General features: G+C 43.0%; 2 long non-coding RNA genes across 2 annotated transcripts in view; both read left to right on the forward strand.

The window, feature by feature from the left end:
* Positions 1 to 26,691, forward strand: part of LOC140620221 (uncharacterized) — an 80,822-nt gene that overhangs the window by 37,352 nt on the left and 16,779 nt on the right. The gene's annotated exons all lie outside the window — the stretch shown is intronic.
* LOC140619957 (uncharacterized) lies at positions 19,276 to 21,553 on the forward strand. Its single transcript, XR_012019714.1, has 2 exons — positions 19,276 to 19,602; positions 20,810 to 21,553. It is a non-coding gene; the product is annotated as an uncharacterized lncRNA (long non-coding RNA).

A 26,691-nucleotide genomic window follows, 5' to 3' on the forward strand; every position in this document is an offset into this window, starting at 1 on the left:
GAAACTTTAGTGTAAAGGTCACCAAGTGTGTGTGTGTGTGTGTGTGTGGTATTATAGTTGTTGGATTGTTTTGTTTTGATTCAGTTTTAACTCAAGCTAAGAATCTCTGCCTTTACTTTGTGACATCAGTAACCTTGATTGACTATGATACTGATACCTTTGGATTTATCCCTACCTATTATTCTATAATTTCCATTTTAAGTCAATTTGGACATTTTCAGATACAATAGGGGAAAATCAGACTATAACTCATCCTCGTCCTCACCCTCATTTTGAAATGGTCCATCTTTTACTAGAAACCACTCTGGAACAAAGCAAAGATTATGACAAGCCATGGTATAACCCAGGGAAATGCTGGGGTTGCTGTCCCTGGGTCTCTGTAAGCCATTAAGAAATTAACTTGTAGGGGCGCCTGGGTGGCTCAGTCGGTTCGGCGTCTGCCTTTGGCTCAGGTCGTGATCCCGGGGTCTCCGAGCTCCACGCTGAGCCGTGGGGAGTCTGCTTGTCTCTGCCCGTCCCCCTGCTTGTGCTCTCTCTCTCTCAAATAAATAAAATCTTAAGAAAAAAAAAAAAAAGAAATCAGCTTGTAGCATAGGAGTGAAAGACTTGGATGTTTGGTTACGAAAGCACAAACATTAAGCTTTTATTTTTATCAAAGTTATACATATGCATAGTTTAAAAAGTCACCTAGCTCTGTACGGTTTGCTAAGAGAAACAACTGTCCTCCAACCTCACCCCCCACCCCTTCCCCAAAGGCGACCACTGCCCTCTCCGGCCTACTCTTGCTGTGCTTGCCTCTGTGTCCCCCAAACAGCGTGATGCCAGAGCCACACCCTGATTCTCCCTTCAGTTTGAGGTATTATTTGTGAACTTCCTAGTACAGAAGATGAGAGTTTAGTTCTCTTTCCTCCTCTTTACTCTCAGAAACATTTCCTAGTCCCCATGCCCACCTTTCAAAATGGTTATATGGCCATACAATGAGTTCATAGTTGGGACCATTTAAGATGAATTTCCTGTTTTCACGGGTTGACAAGTATTTTGCTTTTCTCCTTTGCTTAGTTTTTAATTTTTTTGGGGGGGGGAATGGATTTAGGAATTCAACCCCAGAATCTCCATCATTTGACTAGTTGCCTCCCCAAAATATTCATTCACATTATTCTATGGAGTTTAGGTTCTCAGAGAAGTTTCTCAGGAAGCCTGATCTGATCGATCCCATCTGGACAGTGCTCTCTGCTGCTGGTGCACAGTGATCATCCTAGATCTCCTTCCTTCCAGAGTCTTCGTTACCTCTCCTACATTGAGACTCCTGTTTCCCGACTGCTGTTTCTTCCTCTTCCTCATTTTTGCTCTCTTGCTTTGCTACAGCACATTTTCTAGTAGCTTCCAGAGAAAGGGTGAGTGGGAGGTAAATTTTAGTGTTGTATTAGTCAGCTCGGGCTGCCACAACAAAATATCACAGACTGGTGGGCTTAAATAATAGAAATTTATTTCTCACAGTTTTGCAGGCCGCAAGTGTCATATCAAAGTGTCAGTCAATTCTGTTCCCGGTGAGAGCTCTCTTCCTGGCGTGTAGATCGCTGCCTTCTTGCTCTGTCCCCACATGCCTTCCTCCCTGTGTGTGCAGAGAGTGCAAAGGAGCTCTCTGGTGTCTCTTCTTATAAGGACACTAATCCTATCAGATAAGAGCCCCACTCTTATGACCTCATTTTGCCTTAATAATGTCCTTAGAGATCCCCTCTTAAATATAGCTATTTTGGGAATTAGGGCTTCAGCATATAAATTTGGATGTTGGAAGTATAACGGGTATATTTTAAAACATATTTCTTTTAGTTTCACATTTGGTATTTGACACGGTGGGAGGTAATTTAGAAGCCATTATTGTTTGGGGTTCCTCCCATGGTTGCTGGTGAGAAGTCTGACGTCATTCTGATTTGTGATCATTAATACATGAACTGTTCTCTCGCTTCTCTCTCTCTCTCACTCTTTCCCATTTGTAATATCTTTGTCCTCAGACTAAATTTAAGTATGATATGTCTGTATGGTGGTTTCTTTTCATTTATTGTGCTGGACCCTTGGCAAACCCTCCCTATCTAGAAAAACAGGTAAATTTTTTTTGAATTATTTCTTTGTTTTCTGGTCTCTATTTCTGGTGTTCTATTCTAGAACGTTTATTTTTCACATTATACCTCCTGAGCTAACCTTCTAATTATCTAGTCTTTCCCTTCTATCTTCCATTTCTTAGTATTTTTGCACTACTGTTTGAGAGATTTGCAGTTTATCGCTTAAACTTTCTGTAGATTTCTTCAATCTGCATTAAATATTTTTTAAGACACACTTAAAATTTTTTTTCAAAGATTGTATTTATTTATTTGAGAGAGAGAGCAAATGAGAGAGAACATGAGCAGAGGGAGAGGGAGAAGCAGACCCCCTGATGAGGAGGGAGCCTGACACTTGGGGAGATCATGGCTCAAGCTCAGTGGAAGCAGACACCTGACTGACTGAGCCACCAAGATGCCCCTAAGGGCATTTTTTAAGGCTTCTTTTTTTTTTTTTTTAATCATTCCTTCCTGTTTTGCAAATGTGATACCTTAATTTTTAATTCTCAGAAGGTTTGTTACCTTGAAATATAGTTGACATACAATATTATATTAGTTGCAGGTGTACAACATACTGATTCAACATTTATATACACTATGAAGTGATCACCATGAAGTCTAGTTACTGTCTGTCACCAGACAAAGCTATTACAATATTATTGCCTATATTCCCTATGCTGCAGTTTACATCCATGATTTATTTGTTTCTCAGAAGATTTTAATGATAATTTTTAAAGGTTGTTTCTGGTTTGTTTCCTTTTCTTCTTTTTTTCTTTTCCCCCTTCCCATATGTTCATCTGTTTTCTTTCTTAAATTCCATATATGATAGAGAACAAACTGAGGGTTGATGGAGGGAGGTGAGTGGGGAATGGGCTAGATGGGTGATGGGTCTTAAGGAGGGGACTTGTGATGAGCACTGGGTATTGTATGTAAGTGATGAATCACGGAATTCTACTTCTACTCCTGAAACCAATATGGCACTGTATGTTAAGTAACAAAATTTAAATAAATAACTAAAAGTTGTTTCTGCAGTTTTTCTTTTCTACAATCATTAATTGCTTTATTATTATTATTAAATTATTTAATGGCAGTCTTGAATTATTTTAATTGCTTTTCTGTTTGCAGACTCTCTGAAAGGATCTAGTCCTGGGTCCCCTTCCCCACTTCCTTCTAGGGTTTGCACACTTTTAGAACAGCTGGCCTTATATCATTGGTGATTTCAGGGAGGGAAATTTTAGTAGAATGAGGAGGTGGAAGGAGGCAAGAGGGCAGAGGATGAGGACTACATGGGAAGGTGAAGAAGTGAAGGAGAGCAAGGCAGGCCTTTTAGTGCCCTTGTCTATAGCTGATAGTAATTGGCAACTGGCATTATATAATTAATGACAAATTATAAATGTTCATGAGCAAATAACTCCATTTAGAACAAAGTATAGGGAGAAAGACACAATTTGATACCTGCATGAAATCCAACTGTGAGTTAACCCTGCCTGACCTAACTCTACCTTCATCTCAGACACTGAGTAAACAACCTTCCTTGTGCCTTATGGGCATTTCATATATGCTGTGAGCATCCTTGGCTCACTCTGGGAACTTGCCTTTCCTTTTTCATAAAGGAGGCTCCATGTTCTGCTATACGGTCTATGTCACATGAAAAATTAGAAGGGAAAACTACTTTGTGCTTGTTCGTTATCTGCTATCTCACTTAATCCTTATACAACTCTATGAGATAAGTATTATCACCATGTTTTTTTTAAGACAGGGAACTGAAACTCAGAGAGGCCAAATTAATTGAATAAGATCATACAGCTAGTTGATCCCACACCAAGTGTAAAGCAGATTCGTCTATCAAGGAAGTTAATACTCCTCTAGCGCCTCGGCCTTCGCACAGCTGGAAGGAATAAACTAGGACTGTCCCTATGTTTTTATGTCCCTAATCCTCTTAACTCTCAATTTTCCCCAGTCTTTTCCTTCTAAACTATTCTGTTTTAAAACTTGATTTTATCTAGAAATTAAAGTTGAGTTGCTTAATCATAGTCTTTAACCATGTCAGGTAGGTTTTTATTTATTTTTTATTTTTATTTTTTATTATTTTTAAAAGATTTTATTTATTTATTCATGAGAGACACAGAATGAAAAACAGAGACACAGGCAGAGGGAGAAGCAAGCTCCCCATGGGGAACCCGATGTGGGACTCGATCCCAGGACCCTGGGATCAGGACCTGAGCCAAAGGCAGATGCTCAATCACTGAGCCACCCAGGCACCCCAGATAGGTTTTTAATATAGTGTTTTTCAAGCTGAAGATCATCACCCGTTAGTGGGTTGTGACATAAATATAAAGGGTTGAAACTAGCATTTCAAAAAAGATAAAATAGGAAATATTCCTACTCCTATGAATGCTTGTGTTCCTATGAATTCACTGCATGTAGAGAGGGATAAGCCTGTTATATATGTGGGTATTTGTGTAGTGGGTCATGAGGTAGAATGTTCTTCCTATGCTGGGTTGTGCTCAGAAAAGGATTCCTGATTTATTACACATTGTCTTCCATAAATAGCCTGAGCCATTTTTTGGTATATACATTTTAAAACATATTTTAAACAAAATATACAATTTGTGTGGGATGAGAAAAACATCATGGATCCACTTGCTGCCACCCTATAGAGCCTTCTTTGGTGACCATTTTGTCCATGAACATTTTATATTTTAGCCACACCAAGTTAATTTAACCAAATAACTTTATTTACTTATAACATGTATCTAATAAAATGTGCTCATTCTAAGTGCATGGCTGGATGTGTTTTGTATACACTCGTTTAACCACTGTCATAAATCAATACGTACAGCACTTCCATCAAGCTAAAAGTTCCCTTCTTCACCCCTACTCCTCAGTCTCAGCCCCAGGCAACCACTGAACTGCTTTCCAGAACTTCACATATATCATATAACATATGTAATCTTTGTGTCTGATTTTGTTCACTTAGCATAATGCCTTTGAGACAATGTTCCTTTTTTTTTTTTAAAGACTTATTTAGCTTTTATTTTAGAGAGAAAGAGACAGAGAGTGTGGGGGGTGAGCAGAGGGACAGGAGAGATGGCATCTCAAGTAGACTCCGTGCTGGGCATGGAGTGGGTCTCGACCTCAGGATGCTGAGATTGTGACCTGAGCCGAAATCAAGAGGAGGACACTTAATCAATTGAGCTTACCCAGGAGCCCCGAGACAACAGTAGGCCATTCTTTTCATTGATGAGTAGTATTCTGTTGTATGAATGTAGTACAACTTGTTTATGCATCTGAAGGTCAGAGTTTGGTTTGTCTCCAGTTTTTTTTAAAAAAGATTTTATTCAGGGCAGCCCGGGTGGCTCAGCAGTTTAGCACCTGCATTCAGCCCAGGGTGTGATCCTGGGGTCCCAGGATCGAGTCCCGCGTTGGACTCCCTGCGTGAAGCCTACTTCTCCCTCTGCCAGTGTCTCTGCCTCTCTCTCTCTGTGTTCCCATGAATAAATAAAATCTTAAAAAAATTATTCATTTATTCATGAGAGACACAGAGGGAGAAGCAGAGACATAGGAAGAGGGAGAAGCAGGCTCCCTACAGGGGGGCCTAATGCTGGACTTGATCCCAGAACCCTGGGATCACGCCCTGAGCCAAAGGCAGACGCTCAACCACTAAGCCACATGGGCGCCCCTCCAGTTTTTGATTATTATTAATCAACTGCTATGAACATTTGGGTAAAATTTTTTGTGTGATCATTTACTGGAGGGGTGGTTAAATACCTCAGACTGTACTTGCTACATTCATGATACATCTATGTTTAACTGAATAAGAAATTGGCAACCTGTTTTTCAAAGTGGTCTACTATCACAATGCCTGAGTGTTCAAGCTGCTCCATGTCTTTGGTTGTGTCAAACTTCTAAATTTTAGCTATTCTAGTAGAAGGTGTATAGTAGTATCTCATTATGGTTTTAATTTGCATTTCTCTATTAAGAACCTTGAACATCTTTTCATGTACTTATTGGCCATTTGTTTATTTTCTTTTGTGAAGTGTCTGTTCAAATCTTTTGCCCATTTTTTGTCTAGGGTGTTACCTTTTTGTTACTGGATTGTGTTTTTATATTCCAAATAGAAATTCTTGGTTAGATACATGCAATTGCAAATATTTCCTTATGGTCTTTGGCTTGTTGATTCATTTTCTTGATAGCACATTTGGAGGGGAAAACATTTCGAACCTTAAGGAAGACGATTATGTGGATTTTTATGATTAGTGTTTTTTGTATCCTCAGAAATCTTTTTTTTTTTAAATTGAGGTATAGTTGACACACATTGTCATATTAGCTTCAGGTGTATAATACAGTGATTGGACAACTCTACAAAAGGCTATGCTCACCACAAGCTACCACCTGTCACCATATGAACAGCATGAAAATACCATTGACTATATTCCCAATGCTCTACCTTTTATCTCTGTATGTGTCCTCAGAAATCTTGCCTATCCCAAGATCAAGAAGGTTTTCTTGTATGCTTTTTCCTAGACATTTTATAATTTTAGATATTACATTTAGGTCTCTGATCCATTTCAAGTTTATTTTTATATTTAACAGGGGATGTGAATTGAGGTACTATTCCCCCTCCCCCATATGGATATGTAGTTGTCCCAGAACCATTCACTGCAAAGACCGTCTTTATCTCCATTGAATTACTTGTGCACCTTTGTCAAAAATCAATTGACCATATGTATGTTGATCTATTCCTGGACTTTCTTTTCTATTCTAGGGATTTATATGTCTATCCTTAAACAAACACCATACTACCCTGATTACTGTAGATTTAGAGGAGGTTTCAAATCAGGTAATATAAATTCCTAATTTTGCTGTTCTTTTTAAAATTTGTTTTGAGCATTCTAGGACCTTTCCATTACTATATACATTTTACAATCTGTCTGTCAATTTCTACCAAAAACTTGCTAGGATTTTAGCTAGAATGATTGATCTGAAACTGCAAGTCAATGAAAGGAAAATTGATCTCTTATTCATATTGATTATTCAGTTTGTGAACAGGGTATATCTCTTGATTAATTTAGTACTTTCTCAAAAATGTTTTCTAGTTTTCAGAACACAAATATTGCACTTATTGCACTAGATTTATTCCTAAATATTTCATTTCTTTATGCTTTTACAGATAGTGACTTTAAAATTTATCACTTACCAATTCTTAAAATAGGCTTTATATTTTAGGGAAGTTTATGTTCATAGCAAAATTGAGGGGAAGGTATGGATGTATTTCCCATATATCCTCTACCCCTACATTTGTACAGCTTCCTTCACTATCAAAATCCAGTAGTACCAGAGTGGTATTGTTCTTACAACAATAAACCTACATTATCATTACATCATTATCACCCCTACTCCCCCTCCCTGGCCCTGCCCAGTCCACAGTTTACATTATGTTTCACTCTTGGTATTGTGCATGACAAGTGTACAAAGATGTGTATCCACATTATTGTGTCATACAGAACAGCTAAAAGTCCTTTGACCTTTGCTTATTTATTCCTACCTTCCTCCTTAACCCCTGGCCACCACAGATCTTTTCACTGCCTCCATAGTTTTGCCTTTTCCAAAAGGTCATATAAGTTGGAATCATATCAGCCATTGTAGCCTTTTCTTTGCTTAGAAATATGAAGTCAAGTTTCCTCCCTATCATTTCATGGCTTGATAGTTCATTTCTTTTTAGTGCTGGATAATACTACATTGTCTGAATGTACCACAGTTTTAAAAAATCTATTCAACTACTGAAGAACCTCTAGGTTGCTTCCATGTTTTCACAATTATCAATAAGGCTGCTATAAATATACATGTGCAGGTTTTTGTATAAAGATAAGTTTTCGGGATGCCTGGGTGGCTCAGCAGTTGAGCGCCTGCCTTTGGCTCAGGGTGTGATCCTGGGGTCCTGGATTGAGTCCCACATCGGGCTCCCTGCATGGAGCCGTTTCTCTCTCTGCCTGTGTTTGTGCCTCTCTCTCTGTGTGTCTCTCATGAATAAATAAATAAAATATATAAAAAAGAGATAAGTTTTCAACTTATCTGATTAATACCAAGTTGCATAATTGCTGGATCTTATAAGAGTATCTTTAGTTCTGTAAGAAATAGCCCAATTGTCTTCCAAACTGACTGTACCATTCCATATTCCACCAGCAGTGAATGAGAGCTCCAGTTGCTTCTCATTCTCATCAGCATTTGGTAGTATCAGTGTTTTGGCTTTTGGCTATTTTAATAGGTATGTCGTGGTAGCTCGTTGTTGTTGTATTTTGCAATGGTTATTGATTTTTTTCAAGTGACTATATTGTTTATCTCTCTTAGTTTGTTAATACATTAAATCATACTGACTGATTTCCAAATGTCAAAATAGCCTGGAATACCCCCCCCCCAAAATAAATCCCTCTTGGACATGAAGTATTACCCTTTTTATATGTTGCCAGATTGAATTTGCCTTATTTTGCTAAGGATTTTTGTGTCTATATTCATGAGAATATTGGTCTATAACTTTTTGTGTGTGATATTGGCCTAGTTTTGGTGTCAGGGTAATTGTGAACTCATAAAATGAACTGTTAAAAGTTGTCCTCCATTATTTTCTGAAAGAGTTTGTACACATGGATATTCTTTCTTTCCTGGATGTTTGATAGAATTCACTGGTGGAGCCTGTGGACCTGGAGTTTTATCTTTAAGGAAATCCTGAAATATTAATCCAATTTTCTTAATAGATACAGAGCTTTCAGATTAACTATTTTGTCTTCAGGAAGCTGTGGTAGTTTGTGTCTTTCAAGGACTTGTCTATTTCATCTAAGTTGTGATATTTATGGATATGACACTATTCATTATATTCTGATATTATTCTTTTAATGTCTACAGGCTCTATTCACGCATCTATTCCTGACATTGGTGATTTGTGTTATCACACTTCTTTCCTTGTTTTCAATATTATTGGTCATTTTAAAGAATTTGCTTTTGATTTGATTGATTTTCTCTATTGCTTTTGTGTTTTAGATTTCATCAGGTTCTACTGTTACCTTTATTATTTCCACCCTCTGAATGATTTGAATTTATTTGCTTTTTTTTTCAAATTTCTTATGATGGGAATTCTGCATTCTGCACTTTTGATATGTTGTACTGTTATTTTCATCCATTTCAAAATATTTTTAAATTTTGCTTATGTTTTTTTTTCTTTGACCCACTAATTATCTAGAAGTACACTGCTTAATTTCTAAATATTTGGTAGCATGTATATAGCTTCTTGTTATTGACTTCTAATTAATTCCACTTTGGTAAGAAAAATATTTTTTAACTTATTTATTGCTGCTTTATTTCTCTTTTAAAGTGATTTTGGGGCAGCCCAGGTGGCTCAGCAGTTTAGTGCCGCCTTCAGCCCAGGGCCTGATCCTGGAGACCCAGGATGGAGTCCCATGTCGGGCTCCCTGCATGGGGCCTGCTTCTCCCTCTGCCTGTGTCTCTGCCTCTCATTAATAAATAAATAAAATCTTTAAAAAAAATAAATAAAATGATTTTGCTTAAGAGGTGCCTCAGTTAAGTGTCTGGCTCTTGACTGAGGCTCAGGTCATGATTTGAGATTCTCTCTCTCTCTCCCTCTCCCTTTGTCCCTCCCCTGGCTCACATGAATGCTCACACACTCTTTCTCTCTCAAATAAATACATAAATAAATAAATATTTTAAAAAATGATATTGCGTAATTCTTCTCTTTCTCTCTCTTGACCAGCTTGCTCTACTTCCGAATGTTTATGGCATAAAAAAACTGCCCCAGCCCTGGCTCTATATGACCTCTCAGCTCCAGGACCCAACACTGGGTAATTGCTGGGACCCAATTCTAAATTCTCAGGAGAGTGTCTGATTGAGTCAGCTTGGGTCAGGTCTGATTAGCTATGGTCAGGGCAGTTGCTGGCACATGGAATGAACAAGACAGACTAGTCTATCTCTTTAGCAGGACTATGGATAAAAACATCATAGAAAGGATGGCACATGGACTGGATAGCATTCCAAAAGTTCTAGTATACATATTGAACAGAAGCATTTCTCAGATTTTAGAGTTGATGGGGGAAAAAGGTTAAGAATAAAATTGGAAACCAAACCTCCAAAGAGCATGAGTCTTTCAATGGTTCTCTTGATGGCTAAGTTTGATTTCTTTTATTGGAGTAGGTAGTAGTATTATAGGGGCTGTTAAGAATCACAGAATAAACATGGTGCATCTTCTTAAAGTGTCCGTTTCATTAGAACTTGTGGGAGGATTTTATATTTAAAAAACATGAATGTTTGATGGAGTAAAGTGAAAACCATCAAGATTTTTAAAGACATGAAACGGAACTTGAATTTCATGCTGGTGAATGGATCCTTTGTGGAAAAGATCCTGTAGGTCCTTTAATAGAAGCTGTGGAAAACTCCATGAATAATGTCAAGAATCCTATCTGGAATCATAATCCTCACCCTTGTTAGCATTTTTTAAAGATTTATATATTTGAGAGAGAGAAAGAAAGAGAGATTATGTGCAAGTGGGGGAAGGGCAGAGGAAGAAAGAGAATCACAGACTCCCCACTGAGCGCAAAGCCAGACACAGGACACAGGGCTTGGTCTCAGGACCCCAAGATCATGACCTGAGCTGAAATCAAGAGTTGGACCCTAAACCAACTGAGCCACCCTGGTGCCCCACCCTCCTTAGCTTTTAAGCAATATTTCCATGTATGACCTACATGAAAATCTGACAGATTTCCCAAGATTTCTTGATTCATAGGCACAGAAGAAAGGATTAACCTCAGCGTGCTTATTGCATACCTGTGACATGCTAGGTTAAATATGTATTCCAAAGAGTTTCTTTGGCATTTACCTTGGTAAGATAAATGGGAAGGAAGTGAGGAAGACGGGGATAGAGATAAATAGAAATGGCAAAACTATTTCCAGTTCTTAAAGAAGAAAGGATGGGGATGTGAGAAGAGAGTGAGCTGGTGTTCAAGAAGCAGTGCTTACTACTAGGCATGCTGACTCTCTTGCAATCTAATTAGGCTGCCCATAGGAAATGGCTTGACAATCACCAAGGTGAGTAAACACAGACATCTCCTGGGTCCAAGCTCACATCCACGATTTCACCCACACCTTTAGTCCCTCCTCCTGCTCAAACTTGAAGCTGAGCAATCACTAAATTGGCAACAAAATACCAAGAGCCACTGGAAAGTGATATAAGAATCTCTTATTAGCCTCACTTTTCTCTGGGGGGAAATAATGTAGATGATTGCACATATAAGAGGTAGGATCAGGTTATATGATGGATTTAATTATGACATGTAGACTGTGCAGCAGGACAGCATAGTTTCTGTGTGTGTTTTCCTCTCCATCTAGGACAGCATCGTATTTCACAGAGTTTAAGAGACAACGAAGCCATGTATAAATGTTAGACCTCTGTGATAGTAAAAGAGATGCATTCATGAGGGTCCCTTCATGAATAGCTAGCCCGTAAACACATGCTCTGCTTCGTCATCGATCCCTGATAGTCGACCCTAAGGACTGGGTTAACTTGATTCCTTGAACCCTGTTAAAGTGTAACCATCTCTGGGAAGGATATCAATTTTTCTTCATCGTTGTGTGGTTGTGAAAGCAGAAAGGAGGGTGAAACGCCACAGATGATCTTGGTTCTAGTATGGCTCTGCCACTGGATTTCTGTGACCAAGGACTAGCACTCTTTGAATTTCCATGACCTCATCTGTACTTAAAGGGCTGACTTAGAAGACCTCCAATGTTCCTTTCAGGTTCCACTTTCTATGAGTCTATACGGAAAGACTATGTGGGCAGGAACATTTTCAGAATAGGGATCTGAGTGAGCAGGTTTCTATCTTCAGGGGGAAGGGCCCAGAATGAAGAGGCAGGCAATCAAGGCCAAACTTCCCTTAATCATGTTTTTGTCAAGGAAAATCCATGGGGCCATGACCATAACAGTAACAAAAACTATTATTAGTGCCTATTCTATACTCCTGCTGTCTTGGTGTCCTTTATCTCAAGTACAGTTGACCCTTGGACAACACAGGGGATTACTCCTGTGCGGTTGAAAACCTATGTGTAACTTTGACCCCCTCCCAAACTTATCTGCCTACTGTTGACGGGAAGCTTTACTGAAAACACACACAGTCAATTGACACATATTTTATATGTTATATATATATTATATACTGTATTCTTAAAGTGAGCCAGAGAAAAGAAAATCTTGTTACAAAAATCAGAAGGAAGAGACATTTACAGCACTGTGCTGTATTTATTGAGAAAAAAATCCACATATAAGTGGACCTGTGCAGTTCAAACCTGTGTTGTTCAAGGGTCAGCTGTACCCCTGACTCAGGACAAGTGCTGATGCGGGACCATGGCACACACATCTCTGAGTCGGTCTGCACTGTGACCTGAATTCTAAGTCCTATCAACATCCTTGAGAATCAGCCAATGTGCATCTGTCTCCATGGTGTGATGGGACAGATGTGTTTCTGATTAGCCAGCCTCCTAGTCTTCCTCATCTCAAGAACTTACCAGGAAGAAAAGGTGACAACAGACATTCATTGGGAGGAAAGCAAATTCAAGAACAAGGAGTTGACAAGTTAGGGGATACCCCGGTGGAGATGTCCAGTAGGCAATTGGAAATATGGGGCCAGGGCTGAGGAGAGATCTGGATCTAGGAGCTATTTATAGGTAGTTGTTGATGGCCGTGGCCTCCCAGCTTGTTTTTTTTTTTTTGTTTGTTTGTTTTTACATTTCTTAAATTTGTTTCTTATTTTAGGATCTAGATTCTTTTTTATAATAAATTTATTTTTTATTGGTGTTCAATTTGCCAACATACAGGGTAACACCCAGTGCTCATCCCGTCAAGTGCCCCCTTCAGTGCCCGTCACCCATTCACCCCCACCCCCCACCCTCCTCCCCTTCCACCACCCCTAGTTTGTTTCCCAGAGTTAGGAGTCTTCATGTTCTGTCTCCCTTTCTGATATTTCCTACCCATTTCTTCTCCCTTCCCTTCTATTCCCTTTCACTATTATTTATATTCTGCAAATGAATGAGACCATATAATGTTTGTCCTTCTCCGATTGACTTATTTCACTCAGCATAATACCTTCCAGTTCCATCCACGTCGAAGCAAATGGTGGGTATTTGTCGTTTCTAATGGCTGAGGAATATTCCATTCTCTATCCATTCATCATTCGATGGACACCGAGGCTCCTTCCACAGTTTGGCTATTGTGGCCATTGCTGCTAGAAACATCGGGGTGCAGGTGTCCCAACGTTTCATTGCATCTGCATCTTTGGGGTAAATCCCCAACAGTGCAATTTCCCAGCTTGTTTTTTAAGAACCTAATAATTATACTTTTGTATTTCCTATAATCTATAGCATAAATCAGATAATGTGATGCAGAACGAGAAAAAAAAAAACAATTTTTTAAAGGATTTTTGTGTTTCAAAGCCCTAAACATGCCTACTTCTTGTCAAGTGGTTTAGGAGAAGGTAAGGGCTGAAATCAGGGTTGTGCCCTGGTGAGAGCAGTTTCGATTCTGTGTTCCTTGTACAGGTCTCCACTTCTCAAATGGAGATAGTTTAGTTTCGGTCTCCTTTCAGTTGAGACAGAGGTCCCCTGTCAGTAGGAGGTTTTCAGGGTCTCTGGCATGCAGGTGCAGGGGTGAGAGGCAAGCAGGATGAGGGGGTGAGGGGACCTGATGCCAATTTCTCTCCTCTCCTCGGGAAGGTTAGCGCTGGGAATCCTCCTTCACATTCCTGGCCTTTTCCAGCCCAGCACCAGTAAGCTCCAGGGTCTCCTTGCAGAAAGGCTGGAGCTCTCTGACTTAGAGAGGCGTCCTGCTGGCTTAGAGACACGCGGAGATAATTAACTGGTAGTTTCTGCCACGACCCGCTGACCCCTTATAGGAACCACTGTAAAGATAAAATGACTTACTGGCTTGTTTTCCTGAGTGTCTCTGGTGCCTGTAACGTTCATAGTAATCATGGCATTTTGTGTTTATCCTTAATATTCCAGCTGAAACCACCCTCTTTTCTCCCCTCTTGTCCCTGCCACGATCCATCTGCCGTCAAGTTATCACCTTTCTCAGAAAATAAAGCCAGAACGTTGGCAAGTCACACGGGGCCGTTTTCAGCACCCAGCGCCTGTGCCCTGCGGTCTACTTCCCATTCCAGCTTGGGACCGAAGGTTCGAGAAGGATGGGTTTTTTGCCACAGATACCTCATTCATCAGCGCTGTCTTCTGAATCTCCATCCTCACGTCTGTTATCACAGACCCTGAATAATTGTTTTCATTCAACCATTTAGCACATGACTTTTTTGACCGGCAGCTAAACCTGAGTATCTTCCTGCCTCCCGCGCTGTCATTAACATGCTTCTTGCTTAACTCAAAACAGCTGTTCCTCCCCCACCCCTAATCTTGCCTCCTTAGACAAACCTTGCTTATCCAGAAATTTTGGGAAAGAAGTATTTTTGAATAAATGAGATAAGGATTCCTCACTTCCAGTACAGAAACTCCTCTCATTTTAACCATTTTAATGGAAATCTTTCCAAAATGCATTGTGGAGTACCTTCATCAACAGAGCATGGAAGATGATTGAGCTTTTTCTTGAGGTGTTGGCATCATTGCAGTGAACAAAGGTTTTGTACTCTGCTGTTGCACACAGGAGCCCAGGAGGCCTTTGGCCTTTTTTTCCTTTTTCCTTTTTTTTTTTTTTTTGGTTTGGGGTTTTACTGGGTTTTTTTCCCTGTTTTAAGTCATGACACTTGGCGGTATTGCCTTTTTCAATGAGCGCATAGAAGCACTTGGTTTTGAGCAAGGAATGTAAAGGGCTGAGTTTCGCACATTTCGCCAAGGCAGGAGTACAGAGTTGGCCAGATGGTCACACACCCCTCTTTGGTCACTCAGAAAAGACGGTGAAGGGGAGGATTCAGAGTCAGGAAAGGATTTTCCTCACTCCTGTGCCAAGCTTGCCAGAAACACCGAAGGGTCCTAGATTTTGGTGATTCTGAAGTTATCTTGTAAACTTTTCAATAGACTGTCTTCCTGATTTTTATCAGGCCATTACCTGCCACTTCTGGTTATCGATGTACCCGACTTCAGAAATGCTTCTACCCTGATTTTCTAATTCTCGGTGTTTACTGTGAGCACAGAAACCCAGTACGCACACACGCATATGTGCATGTGCTCCCATGTGGGTGGAGGTAGTGAAGATGGACCTGAGAGTTTTCTATGAGTAAAGTGAATAGATTGTGAGTTCTTTTTTTTTTTTTTTTTGTTTTTGTTTTCTTTTTAATTTTTTTTTTTTTCTGATTTTAGAAATGGAAAGTTGCAAGACAAAGGAGTTTAACATTGGTAAAGAGTCACTTTTAGAAGGGTGCCTGGGTGGCTCAGTTGGTTGAACAGTTGGCTCTTGATTTCGGCTCAGGTTGTGATCTTGGGGTCCTGGGATGGGGCCCCATGTCGGGCTCCCTGCTCATAGGGAAGTCTGCTTCTGCTTCTCTCTCTCCCTCTGCCCCTTCCCCCATGTGCTCTCTCTCTCTCTCTCTCTCTCAAATAAATCTTTTTAAAATAGTTACTCTTAGATTTCTAGGAGCCACCTCTAGAAACTTCTTCCTCAGTTTCATTCTTTGTTTTCACTTAATTCTAGAGTAGATACTCTTTCCTGAAAAGGGATTCTTTTTAGGAGAGGTCCTCCATTTCATTATCCTAACTTCACTTGTGAACTCTGTCACTGATTATCTTTAGAAATATTATCATGATGCTCTCAAACTATTGTCATTAAAAAAAAACACAAAAACAAAAAACCACAGGTGCAAAAACAAACTGCAAGCACAAGAGCTAGATCTCTCTCTCTCTCTCATTGTCCTCTTTTGTCACAGTTCTATGGAAAGCTGAGTAAATGAACAGGGCCATTTGACAGAGTGTAACCCATACCAGCCCCATTGTGCAATGCCTTGAACGTAAGTCCTTTTCAACTAAACAGAGGTATATTTTCTTTTATATTGTTGACTTTGACCCTGCAGCTTAGCAAAGAACACTTGTGCAACATTTTCTGGATCAATTTATCATCTGCTCAGAGCAGACATGCATTTTTCTCATCATTAAAGGGAAACCAAACCCATCTACATAATCCCCCATTCTGCTTTATTTCTTTCCAGTACTTCATGTCGTAGATTCTGAAATATTGATGAAGGGATGTGAAAGTAATGTGCTCTCTTCTCACACCCAGGCCCAGTGGGAGCATGGGCATGGTCAGGAAGTGGGAGGTTGAGAAATGTCCCCATTTTGCAAAATGAAGTGTTTCTCAAAGTTGGGTTGCTGATCTGTCTTCCACTCTCCAAGGGGCTTATTTAAAATGCAGATTCCTGGGCAGACTCTACACCTACTGAATCAGAGTTTCTGGAGGATGGGGCTTTGCAATATGCATTTTCTTTATTTTTATTTTTTTTGCAATATGCATTTGTAAATCATCTAGATAATGTTTAAGTTTTTTGCTTACCTACCAAATGTGTCTGACTCTTATGTGAAGACTAGCAATAGTTAAAATTAATGAAATACTTACAGGGTACTGATCATAGTTAAACTTTATTATTGTAAGGATAATACCTTTCATTTGTATAGCAGCACTTTTAACCTTTCAAAGTGTTTTCCTAAATACAACCCTTCGAGTTGGGCAGTGGGGGACAGGCATATCTCATTGTATTGTGGTTGGCTTTATTGCACTTCGCACATATTGTGGTTTTGTTTTTTCTTGCAAACTGAAGGTTTGTGGCGACCCTACGTCAAGTCTATTGGTGACATTTTTCCAGCAGTATTTGTTCACTTCATGTGCCTGTGTCACATTTCAGTAATTCTTGCAATATTTCAAACTCTTTCATCATTGTATATGTTATGGAGCTCTGTGATCAGGGATTATGACTCACTGAGACCTCAGATGACGGTTAGTATTTTTTCAGCAATGAAGTATTTTTAAATTAAGATATATATACATATATATATTATTGTTGTAGACATAATGCTATCATACACTTAATAGATTATGGTACAGTGTAAACGTAACTTTTACATTTCATTTACATTATGCACTTCATTATGATATTCACTTTATTGAGATCATCTGGAACCGAACTCACTATCTCAGAGGTGTGCCTGTATTATTACCTCCATTCTAGAGGTGTAATCGGGACCCTGTAAGCCATCCAAGAGGGGAATGATTAATATAGGCTGAAGTGATTGGGGGAGGCTTTCTGGATGCTTTAGGATTTAAACTGACTTTGAAGGTAGCTCGAATTCAAATGGGCAGAGAGTGGGATTTGATGAGTGGTAAGCAGCTTAATGACTTGGACCAACCGCACTATACCTTAGTAGGCAGGAGTTAGGAGGGATGGGCAGGTCTTCTAGCCTCATTTCACTGCACATTTATTTCTAGGACCTGAGACCCAAGAGAAAGCTTTATCCAGGTGCCCCTTAAAAATAGACCTGAGTTGGGGATCCCTGGTGGCTCAGCGGTTTAGTGCCTGCCTTTGGCCCAGGGCGCGATCCTGGAGGCCCCGGGATTGAGTCCCGCCTCATGCTCCTGGTGTGGAGCCTGCTTCTCCCTCTGCCTGTGTCTCTGTCTCTCTCTCTGTGTGTCTATCATGAATAAATAAATAAATAAATAAATAAATAAATAAATAAATAAATCTTAAAAAAAAATAGACCTGAGTTGAAATCAGTACCTTCCGAGCTATTCCATATGCTGTTGAATGTGCTGTGCATTTGCTCCCAAAAGATGAAAGCATAGACAGGAGCCCTGGGCGTGGGGCTGGGGGGCGGGGTAGGATGGGGGGGTGTGGAACGGGAATCTTCAAAACAAAGAAAATCTCATTCCTCTTCTGCTCATCCCCTTCAATTTTCTGATCTTTTTCCTCCACTCCCTCTTTCTTGTAAAGACTCAAACTCTGAAATAATTATATGAAATTAAGTCGGTAAAAGCCAGGCTTGTTTCCTTAAGATTGATGTGTTAACATTTTGGGCAGTTTTCTCAGGACTCAGGCAGACTATTATTTCTGAGCCTGGCTGTAGGAATCTTCCTCTTCTCTGGGCAGGGAAAAATCTCCTCCTCCAGCACCATGTTTCTTTATTCCATGGCACCTCCCTTCATGATGCAGCCTGTGCGCAGAATAAGTTAAAAAAAAAAAAAAGAATTGCTAATGCTCAAGATTTCTCTTACTCTGGTCATCTCCACCTCTCTTCCCAAGAAAGAGAAGGGAGGTGGGTTGGGAAACAGAGACCCAGGAGTCTCTAAACTTGCTCCCAAAAGATTGTGTTCAAATAGAGTGTCTTTCTTCCTATGTAGGACATTAAATTTTGGCGTTCCAGGATAGCACGACCCAGACTCTGGGAGTCTGGAGGTGAGGGAAACACTTTCCAGCATCACCTGCCTGTTCTTATCCATATATCAAGATAAGCAAGGCGGTGTGTGATTACCCAAGAGAGATCCTTTCATGTAAATTGTGTTGCTCTTAAAAAAAAAAAAAAAGTAATAGTAAAAATAAGCAAAATACAAAGGTGTGACTTTGCCTGTCACTCTTCCCACTGTGTGCAGTACAGTGAATGAAGGACTGAAAGGTCAGCGGGCTTCTTTGCCTGGAAAATAGCTTGGTGGCCCCGTGCTGAAGAATGTTCCCGAGGCCGCCTGTGCAGAGAGGGGCAGGGTCAGGTTCAGGAGGCGCTTGCTTGCCTTGACACATCATTCCTAATTAGGACGCCTTTATAAACCCCTTCCCTTTAGCTTCATAAGGCTTGTAAAAGGTGCCCGCAAACTTCTGCCTTCCTGTGACTCTCTGCCCCGAGGTAGAAATCCTCTTCTTGCAGGAAGTGCAAAGCAAAGTTCAAAGCCTTCTCCATCAAAAGAAAGTGCGCTTGATCCAGTATAATGTGATTACGTGACAATTAAAGGGGGGGGGGGGGGGATGCCAGGGCCACTGCCTCCCTGGCCAGCGCTGGCCCCTTGCAATCTCCACCTTTTCTAAAAGAGGTTTATGATTTCCCTGCTCAGGATAGAGACGCACACGGAACCTGAACGCCGTTTAGGGTCCAAGGCACTGGTCGCTTGGGGCCACCTGGGGTTGGGACGATATGAAGGGGTTGTGGTGGGGTTGTCCCCATGAAATGCGGAGGCTAAGGGATCAGGGTGCGGGGACAGAGGGTGAAGAAAGGAAGCTAAGGGTTCACAGACCCCGTGGCTCCGGCGATCTGCGCCTGTGACTGCCAGGCTGGTTCCCTCGCTCTAAAAGCAGCCCGGCTCCCCCTCCGTTAAAAGAGGGTTAAAAGGGCCCATAAATCTTTCCGGGCCTTGAAGATGCACGGGAGGCTCAGCCTGATGGCTTTCACATCTGTTTCGGGTTCTCTGCCTCCCCGGGCTCAGCTGCCTCTTTTCTGCGGCGATAACTCCCGCGCCCCCAGCGAGGCTGCCGAGCTGCAGGTACAGGGTGGCTCCTCCTGGGGGGGTAGGGGGGGGCCGGGCTGCAGGTACAGGGTGGCTCCTCCTGGGGGGGTGGGGGGGCCGGGCTGCAGGTACAGGGTGGCTCCTCCTGGGGGGGTGGGGGGGCCGGGCTGCAGGTACAGGGTGGCTCCTCCTGGGGGTGGGGGGGGGGCCGGGCTGCAGGTACAGGGTGGCTCCTCCTGGGCGGGGATGGGGGCGGCCGGGCTGCAGGTACAGGGTGGCCCTCCTGGGGGGGTGGGGGGGCCGGGCTGCAGGTACAGGGTGGCTCCTCCTGGGGGGGTGGGGGGGCCGGGCTGCAGGTACAGGGTGGCTCCTCCTGGGGGGTTGGGGGGGCCGGGCTGCAGGTACAGGGTGGCTCCTCCTGGGGGGTTGGGGGGGCCGGACTGCAGGTACAGGGTGGCTCCTCCTGGGGGGGTGGGGGCGGCCGGGCTGCAGGGGAGCCCCCCCCGCCAAGGCCAGCCCACCGGGTCCGCGGGTCCGTCCGCAGGGGCGGGGGCGGAGGGGCCGGGAGCGCGGGCTGACGTCGGTCACACGGAGATTGAATTTCAGCCGAGTGAGATCAGAGCTGTGGGAACCGGCACCTCCTTCGCGCACCGCCGGCCTCCCGAGGACGAGGTGGGAGGGCGGGCAGCTGCCGGCGGCCCCGGGCCGCGAACCCGCGGCGTCTCCCCGCGCGGAGGGGGCGCAGAGGCGGCGGCCGGCAGGTGCACGCCCCCCGCGGCGGGGCGCCGGGGCAGGGCAGGGCAGGGGCCGGCAGCCGCAGCCGCAGCCGCGCGGGCGCACCCCGAAGGGGCCTGGGTGGCTCTGCCCGCCGCCTTCGGTCGGCCGCCAGCCCTCCGCCCGCTCCGCCTGCTCGCCGCGGGAGCCCGCAGGACGCCGTGGGCCCGGGAGGGAGGCTGTGCTCGGGCAAGCGCGGAAACGGGGCGGGGGGGGGGGTTCAGAATTGAAACGGGAGCACTTGCAGTCCTAGCAAAAAAAAAAAAAAAGGGCGAGAAGTCAGCTGCTTTGAAATCCACCCCTCAGCAGGGGAGGGGAAGGCCTTTCCAGGAGACAGTGGGGACACATTTGTTCCTAAGCTGGCACCAGAGCGGCTTTCTCCGGGGCAGCGAGGGCCTGGCATTCTGTCCGCGCCGTTTGAATGGGGGGAGCCTTCAAATGATCCTTTTTTTCTTTTCCTGTCACTCAGCGAGAGGCTGGAGGCAAAAAATTCCTCCAGCGGCTTCCCTTGAACCAGACAGAAAACAACCCTCGAGGCTGCCCGGCGCGCCCTAATCTTTGGGTTTGCACATCAGTTCTGAGTCTGGCTAGAAAATGCCCCGAGCAACTGCTCACCAAAGGGCCCCGCTGACTGTAAGGCCGTGTGCTTTCTGCACAACGCGCCTGTTCTTGGACGCAGAAGCTTCTGGAGTTGGCACCAGGTCTGGGCCTGAGGAAACCCCCGCCAGGATGTTCCCAGTGGGATGAATGATCACCCCTCTGTAAAAGAGAGGGACACCCAGAACAGAGACAGTCGGCTGCGCAGGATCCCACTCCCTGTTTGAATTCTTTAGGGGCTCACCACTTTGGTGGCTTTCTTGAGATTCACAAGAAAGAGACAATTAGAATCCTGAGCTCTATTTGGGATTCTATTTGTTATTCTCCTAGATTAGGGGGTTACCCCAAAGGGTGCATGGAAGGACTGCAGGGAGTCTGTGAATCCTCTGAAACTGTATTAAAAATTTATACATGGGCAGCCCGGATGGTTCAGCGGTTTAGCGCGGCCTTCGGCCCAGGGCCTGATCCTGGAGACCCGGGATCGAGTCCCTTGTCGGGCTCCCTGCATGGAGCCTGCTTCTCCCCCTGCCTGTGTCTCTGCCTCTCTCTCTCTCTCTCTCTCTGTGTGTCTTTCATGAATAAATAAATAAAACTTAAAAAAAATGTATATGCAAAAGCGTTCTATGTTCCACAGCCCCGGGAAGCCAGCTCTGTGTATTTAACAGATTTTTCAAGAGTCCAAGACTCCCTGAGATTTAAGAACTACAGTTTTAAAGGTTTTCCAAAGGTGATTTTATTTATTGGCCAGGGGGTGGGGGAGGTACTTGGCTTCCCTCAACCACAGGCCTTGTGAAATCAAATGCCTTGTCTTCTGTGTGCTGGGCTGTCGTGCATCCTGGGCGCCTGATTCATGCAGCTGAATGCAAACAGGAACCCAGAGAGGACACACAGAGGCAGGTGGGGGTGCCCGCATGGCGCTTGCCCGGAGTACCTGGCAGTGCAGTACAGATCTCCCTGGGGCAGGTCTAGCCGGGGGGTACGCCGGGCCCAGAAGCTATACTCCCAAGGCGGTGGTCTGGGAGGACAGATGAACAAAGAGAGAAGGCGTGAGAACCTGAAAGAGCGTCCATTCTAGTGCAGGCCTGATGAACCACTTGGATGAGGAAGTTAGAGCAGGATTTGGTTCCATCACTTGGGAAGAGTGTACATGGGCAGGTGGTGGTACAAACTCCTTCTGTAGGGCAGGACAGGACTCCTGGGGGACAGGTGGCCTTCTTAATACACATCTTGAAAAATGACCAAGTTGCCAGAACTCCACGGTCTTCCACTCTGGATTTGCTGTTTCGTTGCAAATCATAGGCATGTTTTGTCTTAAGAAAATCTCTTTTTATAAATAAGCTGATCCCCCAAAGCAGATAAATTGGGGCTGCTAATTATTGACAGTAAATAATACCTACTGTTGATGCCAGACTCTTGTGAAAATGGCTTTAAATACATTATCTCCAATAATCTTACATCTCAACATGAGATGTACTACTCCGATTTTTCCGACGAGGAGCATAAGGTTGAGAGTGCGTGAGCAACTTTCTTGCCATCACTGCTTTACTGAGTGGCAGAGAGAACCTGTGCAGAAAGCCAGATGAGGCCATCTCCAAAGGCCATGGTTTTATTTTATTTGTTAAAGATTTTATTTATTTATTCATGAGAGAGAGAGAGAGAGGCAGAGACACAGGCAGAGGGAGAAGCAGGATCCATGCAGGGAGCCCGACGTGGGACTCGAACCCGGTCTCCAGGATCACACCCTGGGCTGAAGGCAGCGCTGAACCGCTGAGCCACCCAGGCTGCCCATAAAGACCATGGTTTTATATTCCACTAGACAGCTTCTCAGAGAAGTAAGATTTCATGCTTTGCCAGAAATATCGAGACCCCAAATTCTTCTTAAACAGGACTTGATTTTCAAAGGTAGGAAAAAAAAGGATGTTTACAGAGCGCCTGCTATATTCTAGATACAATGCCACGGAGTGGGAGCGTCTCGTTTTGCCAAAAATTAAATTTTATTAAAAATTCAAGTCTTGTGAAACTTTTTCAAAAGTACTCTTTTCATTTAAAGGTAGGCACATACATGCAAATTGTCTCCCACCAGGAAATCACCAACTAGTGAAAACTTTCCCAGGGCACAGGGCAGATTGTGCTTTTGTATTTTATCCCCCTTTGCTTAGTTGAATGTCTGCCCTAGGTCAATAAATAATTACTGAATGAATAAGCAAGTATGAGAATGAACCTATTTTAAGGACAGTGATCAGAAAGTCTTATTCCTGAAAATGGAAGCAGATCGCCCTGGGCCGCAGACATCAAGATATGGGTATAGCTCATTACACGCCCCAAGCGAGTTCACATGAGGGAGACGAAGAAAGGTAAGAGAGGAAAATAAGAGGATATGGAGATCTCAGTTTTGAAACTTGAAAAACTATACTTTGTTTTTCTAACATTTAATTGTTTCTATTCAGATTGGGGAAATTAAAAGCTCTTGCTAGTTGAAATTTCTATGCCAATGAGCACAATGCTTGCCCTTTTCAGAGATCTCAGTGAACGAGTTCTCAGTGATTTTTGTTTTATCGTAGACCTCTAGTCCATATGATATTCAAACAGAGTATTTCCCCTCTCCCCTCTTGGCACGTGAGTGTTTAGAAAATGTTGACATGCCTGGGGTCTTTGGTGTTGGGAAGTTTTTTGGGGTTTTTTGTTTCTGTGTTTTTTTTTTTTTTTTTTTTTTGGTTGGGAGTGTGAACAGCTCATCAAAATGTTGTACTGTTGGTGAACCAGAAATTGGGAAGTGAACTAATTTTGAGGACAGCAATCATGGGCTTAAATTGCACCTTAAGAAAGGTCACTTCTGTTGAGGAGTATCCCAAAGCAAGTGCTAACCAAGGGGAAATGTGCACTTTCCAGACTTGAAAAAAGCGAAGGGTAACCATCCCTCCTGAGAAATGCAGGGATTCATGTGCTTAAAGACAGAGGGTTGGTGCAGATGCTATCTTAAGACTGCCTGTAGGTCTCTGGTGTGGTCAGAGTTCGTGGAGGGTAAAGCCATATAAAAAGTTAGCTACTTTCTGTTTTTAGCTCTATCTCTGGTTGCCCTTATGTCTTCAGGCCAACAGCAGAGCACTGTAGTCTGGAGGAGGCAATAATCATCAGGCTCCGAGGTTTTCAGGGAGCTTATCTCACTGCCTGCTCCAAATGTTACAAGGTCTCGATTAAGTTATTGTCCTTCCTTCCTCCCTTGCTCTCTTCTTCCCTCCCTTCCTTCCTCCATCAGCTTACTTACTAATTCATTTGCTCATTTTTTAAAAAGATCGATTTATTTATTTGAGAGAGACAGAGTGCGCAAGCAGGGGGAGGCAGAGGGAGAGAAGCTCAAGCCAACTCCAAACTGAGTGTGGAGCCCGACGCGGGGCCCCATCCCGCAACACTGAGATCATGACCTGAGCCAAACTCAAGAGTCGGATGCTCAACTGACTTAGCCCCCAGCTGGCCCCTCATTTGTTCATTTAACAAACATTGACTGAGTCTCTCCTACGGCTTCACAGCAGCCCCCATCTGGTGGGATGGAACACACAAGCACTTCAAGTCCAGCGTGCATCAGAGAATTAGAATTATGCACAGCTGTTTGTTGCGCAGAGCAGAGGGGCACCCAACCGCTGGCAGTCAGGGTAAGGAGACTTTCCCAGAGGAAGTGAGCTTGAGCTGAGTCTTGGAGAACACAAGAAAGGTCTTTTGCTGGGAACAAAAGACACACTAAGGTTCCCCCGGCTGATGGAATACCACATGTACAAGCATGGAGGAGTTGTAGGGAGACGGCAGATGAGGGAAATTGGGCAGATGTCAAGGATGGAAGTAATCCTGCCTGGACCCCAGGCTGTGTGTGGAGCCCTGACAGGAGATGAGGTCAGATATGAATAACAATTGCTAGCATTTATTGAGCACCTGCTCTTTTCCAGGCACTGTTCTAACCGCTTTATATGTTTTGACTTAATCATTAAAATAGCCCTATGAGGGGGGTATTAATATGGCTCCTACTTCACAGATTTACAGGGAGATCAAGTATCTTGCCAAAGAGCACACAACTAGAGAGTGGAGGCCAATATTCAACCCAGACAGTTTGACTCCAGAGCCTGTGCTCTTAATGGTTATGGCAGGCTGCTGCTCTGACAGCCTTAGATTTGCTTTTGACGAGTGACAGAGTAGACTCGTTCCTACCTATTGGCCCAATGTAAGGTGCAAGTTACATGAGTGTGAAGATAATTTTTTTTAATACTAGTCTCTCTTTCCTTACACCAAAAGGAGTGAGGCTGCACATGCTGTCGTAATATCAGTAGGCCAATGCTGAGGGCTCGGACCAAGTCTGTACACGCACAGCACTTGGTATACTGTAAGCGCTCACTAAATACTTACGGAATGAACGATAAGTGGATGCACTGATTTTTTACTCACTAACCTTATGAGAAAGTGCACTCAGACTTCTTCAGGGTTACGCATGCTTATTTTCTCATTTGAGATGTAAACGAACTTAACAAAAGCAATACGTTCCACTAAACCCTTGTCACATACATTATACGTACTTGGAAATTTGAACTATTTAACCCCAAGTCAAAATTTACAGAGATTAGCTTCTTTTAAAATCATTAACCATGGGTTGTGGGGTGTGCGTGTATCCCATTAATATCATCTGTATTTGTTGTATCGAATATGTGCAGTCTTCAATTCACAGATTGTTCAGACTTCTCCCTTTCCAGTGAAATCGAAAAGAGGGGCCTGTGTGCCTACGATTTTCATAAAAGCTATGCCATTTCTTTTGAAGATGATCAAAAGTTGACTGTGTTAGGCTTTGCAGCTCCTAAGAATCGAGTAAGTAATTAGGTTAGTGAGGTCCAGGGCTGGAATTTGCCCATTGACATTAATGCATTGATCGTGTCCTTCTTCAGTGTCATAAATGGAATTGCTCTTTCCTTGGCAAGAAGAGAAGAGCCCGGTAGAAATCGAGAAGTGTGTTTTCTGTTTGGTCAGCGAGGCAGGCAGGGCCTTATGTATTCTATCCGTCAACACTGATAAGCTGTGACACCAGGAGGCTGCGAGGATCTCCAGCTGTTCCACCTACGCTGGACCCCAGAGTGCCATAGTCTCTTTCAGGAAGCCAAGGGAGCCCAGAGAAAGATGAGTGCCATGAACACAAGTTAATTAATGGAGTTTCATAAATTATTTGGGTGTCCATATATTTTGAACTTCAAGAGACCTTCCTTTTCTGGATCTCTTCCCTGTAGCTCAAGAGCACGTGCTTTGATCATCTCAGTTGGCACAACTTCTCTAGAAAAGCCTTCCCCAGAAGGAGTAAAAATTTCAAGAAAACCAATCAAAACTAGAACCAGATAGCAATAGAATTGCTTTCTAAGAAATATTTTTCTTTGATCTCTGCAGTATGTTTGTGGTTTCAGCAGTGTTCAATGTATTGTGTTCAATTGTGAGGAAACTAATGATTATAATTAACAAGATTTATGTGCTTTACAGTTTATAAATATACAGATGCCTATTACAAGACTTACATTGTTCCTTAGGCTCTCATCAGCCTTTCTGAAATGAGGAGAGATATCTTTATCCTCTCTTTATAGATGAGGAGACTGAGATTAAGGGAAGACGCCAGGCGAAGGGATTTGTCAGGGGACACCTCATGAAAAGGAAGGCAGCCAGAATTTGAACCCCGTTCAGATTCTAAAGCCTGTGCACCTCCTCTCCATTCTGTGGATAAATCCAATAGAGCAG

This window comes from Canis lupus, chromosome 28, assembly GCF_048164855.1.
Source record: "Canis lupus baileyi chromosome 28, mCanLup2.hap1, whole genome shotgun sequence".
Taxonomy (NCBI): domain Eukaryota; kingdom Metazoa; phylum Chordata; class Mammalia; order Carnivora; family Canidae; genus Canis; species Canis lupus.